Here is a 12,748-nt window from a genome sequence, read left to right on the forward strand (position 1 = left end):
ATTACATCACATTCATCACAAATAAACTGGCTCTGAGAATACACGCCTCTCAGTTAGCTCCCAGCTGCTATCCCTGATACACTTCTCCAGTTCATGACTCCAACAGGGACACACTGAAGTTACAAAATATTCCCAAAGCTCCCAATTGCGCATGTCACAAGAGGGCTGGCAGGCACTGTGTTTTCCCAGTTGGTGGCTCATATTTAGGATAAACCTGACACGATGTGAATGCACCACAAGCCCTGGGTTTATGGCCAGCAAGAGCCCTGCAGAAAGTGTCCTTGAGCACAAATGAATCTCCAGCTGCTGCAGGGTTTCTGCTCTGTAGCTATCTGATGTGCTCTGACCTCTGTAGATGAAACAGAATTAATTCTTTAGGGAATCACAAACACAGGAATCACTGAAAATGAAGCATTTGTTTGACTTGTCAATAGGATGGCTCGCGGGGTAAAGCTTCTGTTTCTGAATATATTTCTAGGGTGGGAATATATACATCTCACTAAAGGTGGTAGCACCATTGCAAACAATATCTGTTGGTTTGCGGAAGCGATTTGATGTCAGTCACACTACTTTTTTTTTAAGTTATATTTTTTGGGCTTTTTGCCTTTATTTTATAGGATAGCTGAAGAGAGACAGGAAATGTGGGGAGTAGAGAGAGGGGGAAGACATGCAGGAAATGGTTGCAGCCGAGAATCGTACCGGCGACCCATATAATAATAATAATAAACTTTATTTATATAGCACTTTTCTAAGCAGAGTTACAAAGTGCTTCACAGAAAGTAAACAAAAATAATAATAATAAATATAATCCCAACCCTTTTTCATACACATATACACATATACATATACATATGTACACACATGCACATACATATACATACATACATACACACACACACACACATACATAATAACATGTTAGCAAGTTATGAAGGCCTTTTTGAAAAAGAAAGTTTTAAGAAGTGATTTAAAATTAAGAACAGATGTGTCGCCTTGACAATCTGAGCTGGTTTACAGTTTATGTGTCTCTTAAAAAAAAGCTCTTCTGTTTTAAGAGATCGGGAGATTACAGAAAAAAAAAATGGTCAGAAAATGTTACTTCTCAAAAACACGCGATATTAACCTAGCGGCAAAGACTGCGCTATCATGTTCGCGATGCTAATCTGTTTTTTTTTCTTGTTTGTGTCTGGTCATATTTTTGCTCTTCCAAAAGCAGCTGTTTTTCTTTTGTGTTTGTTTTTTTTTATAATAATGAGCTCTGAACAATGTATGTATCCTCTAATATGCCAAATGTCTTTTTATAATGTAGTTTTCATGCACTGCTAAACAAAAACAGGGCAGAGTGAGAGGCAGCTTTAAACGAATAAAAAAAGGAGTGTGGAGCCCTTCTCTGTCGCACTCAGCCTTACTTCTCCTTAAGACTATGTGGCTGTTTGCACTACAGAGCGCTAACCTTTCTCTTTTTTTCTCTCACACATTTCATCCTCACTCTTTATCGCTCATGTTTAAGTTTGTACATTTGGAGTCCCCCCCCCCACCCCACCCCTTCTGCCTCCTTTCTTTTGTTTTTTAACACGCAGCCTGTTATGCTAGCTTTGCTACAGTTGGATCACTCTCTTTTTCGTTCCTCCTCCTCTTCACTCTCTTTCACTCTCACTGTATCTGTGTATTATTCTAGTAAATGGTAAGCAGGGGTGTCATTGTGGTAGTTATACTCAGTGCTCAAAGGGTTGCTGATGGTAGAAACCTGTGCCGTTTGTAACATTTAGCAATAAAAAACAAAGGGGACGGTGAAAAAAAAAAAAAAAAAAAAAAAAAAAAAAATTAAGAACAGAAGTAGCACGCCTTATTTCAGATGGTAGGTCGTTCCATAGTTTGGGAGCCCGGACTGAAAAAGCCCGAAACCCCTTGGATTTTAAACGGGCACCAGGTATAACCAATAAGCCCATGTCGGCTGATCTGAGAGGGCGGGGAGGCTTGTACCGAGTGAGAAGGTCTGTGATGTACTGGGGAGCCTGATTGTGTAGAGCTTTGTAAGTGAGTAGTAGTATTTTGAAATCGATACTGAATTTAATAGGAAGCCAGTGTAAGGAAGCCAGAATTGGAGTTATGTGATCGGATTTTCGTGAACCAGTGATTAATCGGGCAGCTGCATTTTGAGTTAATTGAAGGCGATGAACAGAAGTATGAGATAAACCGGAATAAAGGGCATTGCAAAAATCTAGTCTTGACAGGATAAAGGCATGAACAACCTTGTGTAAGTCGTGAAATGATAAGAGAGATTTGATTTTGGAAATGATTCTCAGGTGGAAAAAACAAATCTGCACAACCTTTTTAACCTGGGCATCAAAACAGAGCTCGGAGTCAAATAACACACCTAGGTTTCTTGCAGTGGGTGTGATATTAAGTGAGAGGGATCCAAGATGGCTGCGTATGTCATTGGTAGGGTTTGATGTGGAGAAAAGGATAACTTCAGTTTTGTCTTCATTGAGTTTTAGAAAATTTTGAGATGTCCAGCTATTGATATCAGAGAGGCAGGTGGTGAGTTGATTTAAGTTGTTGTTGTTACGGGAACGTAAGGGGACATATATCTGGGAGTCATCGGCATAGCAATGATATTGTACATTATGGTTTCTGATGATTTGGCCAAGGGGAAGCATATAAACAGAGAAGAGTAATGGACCTAGAATTGAGCCTTGGGGCACACCCCTTCGACGAGGACTGTAGCCTCTGTATGCGTGACGCTTAGACCGCCAAGCCACCAGCGCCCCAGTCACACTACTTCTAACCTTATGTGCATACCTCCCCTAGTGCAGTATGGAAAAAAGAAAATTAAGGACATCATCTTTTTTATAAGGTGCCTTAAAAAAAAGACTCAAGATGATTCAATCTTAAGATCAGAAGCTAAAAGATTTGGTTCTGCGTTTGTGTTTATTGAGACAGGGGTTGCATTATGTTATAATAAAGTGTCACAATGATGTGCTCTGGATTAAACCCTATGTACGTCATGTAAAAATATGTAACTGTTACAGCAAGCCTTGTGTTTCCTCTTTCTATTTATTCCTACTATTCTTCCAAAATGGTGTTTCCAGCTGTCATCATTATTATTATGTTATATCAAAACCATTATAGCCCCATGCTTCAGTTAGGACTCAATCAATAACACAGGACTGTCCAGCAGCGGTCATTTTCTCAGCATGGTGCTGACCACACCGCTGCCCAATAAAAGCAAACACAGTTTCAGATGACGGGTGCTCCAACTGTAATGCTCTAAAAATAAAATCAAATGTTTGAAAGGGCAAAGAGGAGCACAACAGAGACCCACCACGTATGGTAGACCCACGTCGTGATCGACCCGGCCCTTTGAAGAGACCATTACGAACAAAATGTGGACTTTGAAATAGCTTTTAACCCTGAGGCCTCCAGCTGCCTGAATACCTCTCTTTTCATTCTCTCTTCACACTGGAGGCAAATTCAACCATTCATTTCTCTGTGCAGTGAAGCCAAATGTAACACTGTACTGAGACCTCATGGGACAAAAATCAAAAGATAATCTAGTTTATTCTTATTCTGGGAGGCACTGGCTGGATTCCCTGCAAGGAAACTTTTGTTTCTACAATTGTATGACTTTCTATACGTCCTCAGTTGTAGAGAGTGGCTTCTTTTAAGTGATTATCTTCATGCTGATATGCTAAATTAGCCTTGAATCACCATATACAATTAGCCCGGGTGCTCTTAGCCTAAGTGGAACTTTGTGCATCTCCTGAAGAAAATCTGCAGCAGCAGTGTTCGTGTTACTCTCTGTGTGATGTACACTTGTTGTTTTTGGTTGTTAAAAAGAAATACAAAAAAGCCCAAAGGCCTCTACATTAAAGCGATGACTTGAAACTTTTAAAACTAAGTAAAAAAAAACACCAACTGTTATGGTCCTGATTTGTTGTGTGATTTGCCCTAACCCTGTCTCTCTCTGCCTGCAGGTTGCAAGGGTAGGGGCGGGGCCGGTCTCCTCAGCAGTGAGGCTCATCAGGCACACCTGTCCCTAATCTGCTCATCAGCACTGGCTTCTTAAGCCACCACCAAACACTCCTCCAGTGCCAGATTATTCCTCTAGCCGCATGCTCCATGTCCCGTTGTAGCCTTGCTCCTGAGGAGATTCAAGCCACGCTTTTCTGTTTACTTATCTCGAGTTGTTTCCAGAGGATTGATTCCTAGTTTTTGTTTGTGAGTTTTTGATATAACCTTTTTCCCCTTTTGGGTGATTTTGTGTTACTCCTAGTTTTGTACTTTTTCTCAGTTGTTTTTACCCGCAAGGCGCTTTTTGTTGAACCTTGGTTTTTGCTTAATAAATACTTTTTCCCTGTACTCTGCATTTGGGTCCTAGTCCTTTGCTCAAGCCGTAACACCAACAACTCTACGAAAGCATACACTTTACATACGCTTTAGAAGAGACACCTAAAACAAACAGAACACTTTCTTCACGTGACTGCTTTTATCTGACAGCTGTCATCACTGTTAAGTTTAAAGAATCTATGCAGGGCGTGAAATTAACTCCTGCCAAGCGCCAATGTCGGGTGAAAAATTAGTTTGGCGTGTAAAACAAAAACACACACACCAGTGGCCGATGGAAAATGTTGTATTGCATGTGAGGTTTTGTTTTCATACTTTCGCCCCTTTCTGCCAACTGTCAGGCTATTTTGACCCTCGCGGCGCGCTGTACTTGTGTTGTGATTTGGTACGTCGGGAACGGCGTGACGTCAGCTACTGGAGTTCAATTCATTCCCTTTGCTTGAAGAAGCACGGCGGGAAGAGCGTTTCGAGGAAGATGTGGTGACACATTCCTGGCAGGAAGCCACCACAAACAAAAAGGATAAACAAAGAGGCAGGAGACGATCAAGAAGAGGAACAGACAGCTAAACGGAGTGATGTCACTATAAACCACGTTTCAAAGAAAACTGGAAAATTGACGAGGCTGGCTGACCTCCGTCCTGGCTAACGAAAGTGAACACACAAGAATAAAACCCAAGCACAAACACACAGGAGTGGATTTTTTTATTTGGCTGGTGAAAAATATTTTTGGCTGGTACATTTTTGGAGATCACTAGCCAATGGCAGATGGGGTAAAAAGTTAATTTTACACCCTGAATCTATGTCTGCATTAAAATAAGATAGGAAAAAGGGCCGATGCCAAGTAAGAACCCTCAGCAGCCATTCCCAGTCCAAGTCCATTGGTAAATTTCCAAGTCATATGCAGTGCACACTATCAATGTTTGTGAATATTAAAGGGGACATATCACGCTTTTTTCATCAATATATATTGGTCTAAGAGGTCCCCAAAACATGTCTTTAAAGTTTATGCTCAAAAAAACACTTTGAAATCAGATTTTGGTCTGCCTGAAAAACCCTCTTCTTCAGTCCTCCTCAGAACACTCTGTTTTCTCTCTGACCACGCCCCCTCAGGAAGTGGATGTGCCTCGGCTGTCCAGCATGTTGATCTAATGTTTACATGTTGGCTGAATATACACGGCTGCTCAGAGATCACGTTACTTCAACCCTCTGAATCTGATCCTGACAGAGAGGCGCCTGTAGCAGGACCTTTCTGAAGGATTGGTCACAGATTTAGTGTTTCTTGTTGTTTTATTTATCAGTATGTCGACGTGTGTCTTGGTACACAGCTACGAACATGTAGCTATGTGGCTATGCTAACTAGCGCTAGCACTTATCCATGATAAATAAAAATCATCCACTAGATCTTCAAATCTGCAGACGTGGGGAGTAAAACCGACCTCTGCCAGAAAGGCAGCAGGACCTTTCTGAAGGATTGGTCACAGATTCTGTGTTTCTTGTTGTTTTATTTGTCAGTATGTAGACATGTGTCTTGGTACACAGCTACAACTACGACATGTAGCTATGTGGCTATGCTAACTAGCGCTGGCACTTATCCATGATAAATAAAAATCATCCACTAGATCTTCAAATCTGCAGACGTGGGGAGTAAAACCGACCTTTGTGTTTATTAAGACAGCCTACAACTAGCATGCCTCCCTCCTAAGCTCCTTGTTAGCACACATTTGTGCAGGTAATGAAAAACGGAGGAGGGGTTGAGTTGTATTTTATACAGTCTATGGGCTGAACAAGCTCCGAGCTCTGACTCCGTGACAGACCGGATATTGTTGTGACGTAACAAAAACACTGAAGTCTGAAACGGCTCGTTTCACACACATTTACAGAAAGGTGGAGAAATCAGAACAGGGGCAGAATGGATTTTTTTCATTCTCGGGGGGTTTGTAGACATGCCAGGGAAACATATTTCAGGTAAAGAACCATTAGAAAGTCAATTTTGCATGATATGTCACCTTTAACAAGCTGGTGTTTACTCAACTTTCACAAAGCTGATATGAACTTAATCTGACCACCACTTTTTCTTCTTCCCACTGAGGCACTACATTAGCATATGCTAAGGACACCTTGAAATGAGACTGAAGGGTTTGGTTTGTTTTATTCTCGTTATAAAACCACAGAATTATTTATTCAGATCATTTATTCAAACAACCCGTCAACAGACTCATTCACATTCCTACTCTGCAGCGGCTCGCCGTCTTCTGTGGACCGGTCTGCTTTTTGCTTGTAGATTAAAACCCTCATATATATTTCTACTTGTTTACTTTAACTGACACTGAAGCACTTCTACTGACAAAGTAACGGCCTGCCACTCATGCAAATGTCTTAAGTGTTTTTATACACTGCCTATTCAGTAGCTGTGGTTGCATAACGCACTGTATAGTGTGTATGCATTATAGAGCAGTACCCTTCTTGAATGTGTTTACTAAAAGAGAACCCCTGGCTAGTAAAAGCAACCCAATGTACTCCTCTTCAAACCCAGAACCACTTTCATCATGAAGTAAAATGGGACATCTTGTTCTGCTGTAACTCATGTAAATACATGCTGACACACAAGGACAAAAGGACCACACAAAGAACGACAGGACAAGTAAATAAGAGGTCTTTTTCACAGTTAATAGTAACGTTCCTGCAGCGGTTCGCCTCAAGAATGCAACACGGCTTGATTTATCAGACCGGGGCACAATGGAAGAGGAAGAAAAGAAAAAAAGGAGTAAATGGCCGGAGCTAAAAATAACAGGGGAGCAGAACTGGTGCACTCATGAGAAAAGTGAATTCTGAAATGAGGTTTTGATCTGGAGGTCCACACAGAAGACGATATGAAATAGTCACTTTTGTAGAAAACAGATTGATTTTTCCTTCAGCGGGCGAAGACATGGACAAGATGTTACTCTCACATAATGCACAGTGGGTTCCCCTTTGTGAGAGAGGCCTCTGTGCTGAAGGACGGGGGAGTAGGAAGGTTTAAGCACTGCACGTCTCTTAGGTTATCACATGTGGACAGATGTTTGATTGAATTAACTCTGCCAAACCTTTAAGGTCAACGTGCAGAAACTCAGCATGCAAACATGCAAAATGATCATTTGCATGATTATTTTTAAATTTCCAAGGAGATAAGAATTCATCCTTATCAAGTAAAACTGATGTTTGGATCAAAAGGTCAATGAATGCACAGCAGCACATTACATGTTTGCTGTATTTATGTGCAGTTTTATATTAAACTTCATTTCATGTATGAGACAAACATGGAGAGCAGGTGGTGAGCGTTGGGAAAAAGAAACAGTTTTACAACACTTCTTAGTTCATGAAGGAAAATGTAATTTGGGTAATAAAAAAAAAGGATGTTAGTAACATATGTTAGGTTACTTGTGTAGGTTATGTTGCATTGCTAAGGTGTCTTTCCTAAGTTTTGTGTAAGACCAAGCTGCAACTTTCTGGGTTGAAAAAATGAAGCCAATACAGAACATGTAAATACTGCAGTTCCCAGAGTGTCCACTTGAGGATGGCTTCAAAAGCCAAGGGCACTTCGGTAGGCCCCATATTAAAATGTGTATTTCTACAGCAGCATTTAACAAGTTTAACAGCCTGGTACAGAGATGGTTTTGGTCTCTACCTCTCTTTTTTTTCTCAAAAAAGTGTTGCCTGGTGGTGACATAAAATTTCAGTCATACATGTCTGTCCTTCTGGGGCCCTTGTCTTGGCTTTTGCTTTGATAAGTTACAGTTGACCCAATTGTCTTGTCTCATAGCCAAACAGGTCTGCGGTTGTGTTGCCTAGTGGTCAAAAGAAGTGCCCAGACTGGCTTAAGCACTAAACTCATTCAAAACAAAGTCCCAGGATTGACCAAAGAATAAAAGTTGGGAAGCTGGAGAGGTGCCATTTCACTTCCTGGGCACTGCCAACATGGCCCTGAGCAGGGCATCGAACCCTGACCGCTCACCTCTCCATATGCAGCCCTCTGACATAGACTCCTGTTTGTGCATAGGAGTGTGTTTCTAGCCGGTGTGTATGAGTGTGTGTTGCATGTTATATAACAGAGTGTAAAAAGTGAATTTCCCCTCAGGGCTTAATAAAGTATGTCTTCTTCTTCTTCTTTTTCTTAATTCTGAACCTAATAAATAAAACTTTATTCTTCCTCAAATATCTCGAGGGGAAACTTAAATCGAGATCTAAATGATTTTCTTCGACTCATTCCCGCCTTGTTCAAGACTTCTACAGTGGAAACAGCTTCCAATCATTTTAAAGGCAATATAAGCGGTCTTGAACAATTTCAAACTACATCTGTTCCAGGTAAAATCATATAATACAGAGGCTAAATGTAGAGTTCACTGCCTCATGGTTAGGGTTAAGTTGTTCACTGTAACCTGCAGCAGCTGTTCCTGCCTCAGCACTCCTCACTCCTTCTGATTAGCCGTGCACCTATAATGATGTGTCGCCTGAGGCCGAGGTTAACTGCAATCTGTGGCACTTTAACAGGTGCTGAAAAAGCAAACAGCCAACTCTGCAACTCTACTAAAAAACAATACAATGTTCCAGCTTTAACTGTTTTGCACCACCTCGCGTTTGGCTTTGCCTGCTTGTCTTTCTACAGTGATGCTGCTGACATTTTTATCTGTTCCCACTGACACCACTGCTCTTAACTGCATCACCACAACCAGAAGGCATGAACGCAGGAAACAGTATTCAGAAGAAAATGATTCTGAATCATTCACATTTGTTGAATCTGCTAAGGAAAGATGACAACAATAAAGTAGATCTCCTGTTGTGCTTTTTGATGATGCCTCGTGTGCACTAAAACATGTGTTGGCAACGTTCCTGAAAGTAGTGCACTTAGAAGAGTTGAATCAGTAAAATGATTGGGGGGGAAATGTGGAGAAAAAAAGGCTATATTAAGAAAGCGGGGACATGAACACAGAGACACGGGGTGCAGATAATGCATTTAGCATCCATGTTGTTATTTTCAGCTCAGGACGGACATATTTAGCAGCCTGGGATCTCTCCCCTGCTCAGCTGACACTGACGTGCTATGACGTGATGAGCCCAAGGAGCAGCCGGAGACAGAGCTGAGAGCACGTTTTGGTCCACAGCAGCGAATCTCCCACAAACAGCATCGCTACACAACAACGCTAATGAGGAGACGGGTCAAAATGCCACTGATGGTACACTGATCTCTGACACAGCAGGCTAATGCTGCAGCCTCACGGGGGCCTTAAACAGTCTGTTCTGGACTGAAATACACCAAAGTCTGCCGGTTAGCTTTGATACAGCTGCAGTATGTCAGATTATTCGGTAACACTTTACAATAAGGGTCCCTTAATTAGCGTTAGTTAATGCATTATTAAGCATTAATTAACAGTTTAATAATAGTTTAATAATCGTCATAATGTATTACCTAACATTAACTAACACATTAGTTAGTGCATTAATAAGCAGTTAATTAATGCCCACTGCTCAGAGTTAATTAATACATTATTAAGCATTAATAAAAGTTACAAAACTTAATTAGTTAACCATTAGTGAATGCTTTCTGGACCCTTATTGTAAAGTGTAACACATGCATCACTTAAGTAACACATTATAAATGCTAAACTGCCTCATAAGCATAAGCATAAGCGTGTGCATCACTTTTAAGTGTCCTCTGGAAACACTTCTGTTGTGTTGCTGTCTATTTGCAGCGCTTTTTTTAATGTGTAGTTCTGTTGTCTTTGCATCGCGTTTTCTAAATGCTGCGCATGTGTTGTCAAATTGATGAAGATGTTTTCTTATTTGCTTGTGTTTTGTCTTTTTGCATGTGTTTTCTTAAGTTGCAGTGCTGTGAGCTCTCAGGGCCACCGTACTTCTCTGTGCCAGTTGAGATGTTATCTGTGATTATCTGTTTTATTCTAAATAAAATGTGTTGAATTCTTTACATGTGTTGCTTCAACTACATTTCAACTCATTTTGCTTCAGCGTATGTGTTACCTAAGGGATACATGTGTTACACTTTACAATAAGGGTCCAAAAAGCATTCACTAATGCTTAATTAAGTAATGCTTATGAGGCAGTTTAGCATTTATAATGTGTTACTTAAGTGATGCATGTGTTACACTTTACAATAAGGGTCCAGAAAGCATTCACTAATGGTTAACTAATTAAGTTTTGTAACTTTTATTAATGCTTAATAATGTATTAATTAACTCTGAGCAGTGGACATTAATTAACTGCTTATTAATGCATTAACTAATGTGTTAGTTAATGTTAGGTAATACATTATAACGATTATTAAACTATTATTAAACTGTTAATTAATGCTTAATAATGCATTAACTAACGCTAATTAAGGGACCCTTATTGTAAAGTGTTACCGATTATTCTATTACTGGGTACATAAATGTCTAAACAGCTGTTAGTTTGGCAGGATATTAAACTCTATATTCAAATCTGTGCTGTATTGAGTGTGCATTAAAACCCACTCTTAGAACTGAAAAAAGTTCTTTTGACCTTTAAAACTGAACATATGATGATGACTTCCAAGAACGTGGGGACTTTTGGAGGTGAATTCAATTTGCAAGATATGTTAAGTTTTCTTGCCACTGCGGACCAATTTGAGAGACCAAGCAGTGGAAAATTAACTTGTCTCAATACTTCACTTCACTTTATATTTAAACATGCTGAATGTTGGGAGCAGAAGAATGAGGACACACAGTTAAACGTATCATGGAGAAAACAGAAAATTGGATAAAACAAAAGTGAGATCTGCTGACAATGAGGCAAGTACATAAAGTACTGTGCAGATCTTCCAACTGCTTGTGCAGGTAGAAGAAATGGAGCGCCGCCTGCAAGCTAGTTCAGGCAGACAACTCGAGCCGCGCTCATCATACTGACACGTCACCACCTCTCCATCAGCTGATCTCAACATCCTCATTCGGCGGTCTATTTAAACGGCAAGCCTCCCTGTCTCTGCCTCTGCTTGCAGTGCTCCTGCTGTTCTGCTCAGTGCTGTGTGAAGTTTGTCCCCACCTCCTCCCCGGCTTCCACCTGCGGGCTCCGAGGGGGTTAGTCCTCTCTCATTGCTCCTAATGTCTGCATTTAAATAATCTACGAGGAGTAATGAAATTCGGAGCCCACACGCCAAACACAATACTGTATGCTGCAATAAACTTATTAAGTAAACGTGAGTTGTCTGACTGAACTGCTGTTCATCAGTGGAATGCAGCTAAAGATTTTTTCACTGGTATCTTATTAATTAAGAGGCGCTGTTAAATGGTAACTCTGATCTGTAATGACAGACAAATGTCAAAAGGCTTACAGAGGGTCAGATAAGACACAAGTGTCATTCTAAAGGGCACAGATATCCACACATTGCTGTTTATGTAACGGACGAGTTAGATTTACTCAATAAACACCATAAACAGCAGGGTTCTAACTATACACTGCCACTCCCCACACATCAATATTTCCTCGGGTGCACACAGAGTTCAGCATCTCCTCCTGTTAGTTGATCAGCGCTATGTTTGCAGGAGGGATGTAGTGTCAAGATCCTCAAAGAGTCATAAACAAATCCCCAACACAAACAAGGTGAAAAAGAAAGGCGCAGGATTACAATATGATACAGTCTGAGCACTTACTGAAATGCTCAGTTGTCATTTCAGAGGAAAATGATCAGTCCCTCCAGGATTTCGCGGGATTTTTTTGTGATTGTTGCGGCCAAAAAAGCCTGAATTTGCGACAGCTTTTTGAAAAAATTGCGGTGAAAGTTGCGTTGTTTTTTTTTTTCTTTTTCCCCCAATAACATCTCAGGGGCAAGCAAATATGCTAAATTACAGTTGTTTTTAGAAAACATTCTTGATGTGGCCACTGTGACTGTGTTTTGATTCTCTTTATTCACAGAAAAATGCCATGAAAGGTCTGTATTGCACATTTACGACGGTCCCTGAATGCATCTCGCAGTGACAGGCTCTTGACAGTCAGTTCACGGCACTCTGAAATGAATCTGCATCTTTGTTGACCAGGAGTTGATCAAAACTTACTGAATGTGTCTGATGTTTCACCAAACTGGATTAAATCAAGCTGTAGATGAAGAACTTTTTACGGTGATGGCGGCAACAACGTCAAACCTCAAATATTAAACAGACGTCCCCCGGTTGTGTCTTTTTCACTAACGCACACCCGGGGGTAAAAATCCTCAATGAAGATGAGACAGATGCATGGAGGTGAGGAGAGCTGGTTCATAAAGCACACCTGCTGCAGGTAGAGACCAAGCGAACACCGTGCCCCTCAATCTATAAATAATAACGTTGTCATGGTCACTTGTCCTGCCTGCTGTCCCCTCTTTTCACCCGTTCTCTGTGCGTGTTTTGCTGTTGAAAAG

The 12,748-nt window shown here is 40.8% G+C and overlaps 1 protein-coding gene across 1 annotated transcript in view; it reads right to left on the minus strand.

The window, feature by feature from the left end:
* Nucleotides 1–12,748, minus strand: part of kcnh5b (potassium voltage-gated channel, subfamily H (eag-related), member 5b) — a 307,105-nt gene that overhangs the window by 263,709 nt on the left and 30,648 nt on the right. The window lies entirely within an intron of this gene.

The sequence above is a fragment of the Notolabrus celidotus genome, chromosome 22, assembly GCF_009762535.1.
Source record: "Notolabrus celidotus isolate fNotCel1 chromosome 22, fNotCel1.pri, whole genome shotgun sequence".
Lineage (NCBI taxonomy): Eukaryota > Metazoa > Chordata > Actinopteri > Labriformes > Labridae > Notolabrus > Notolabrus celidotus.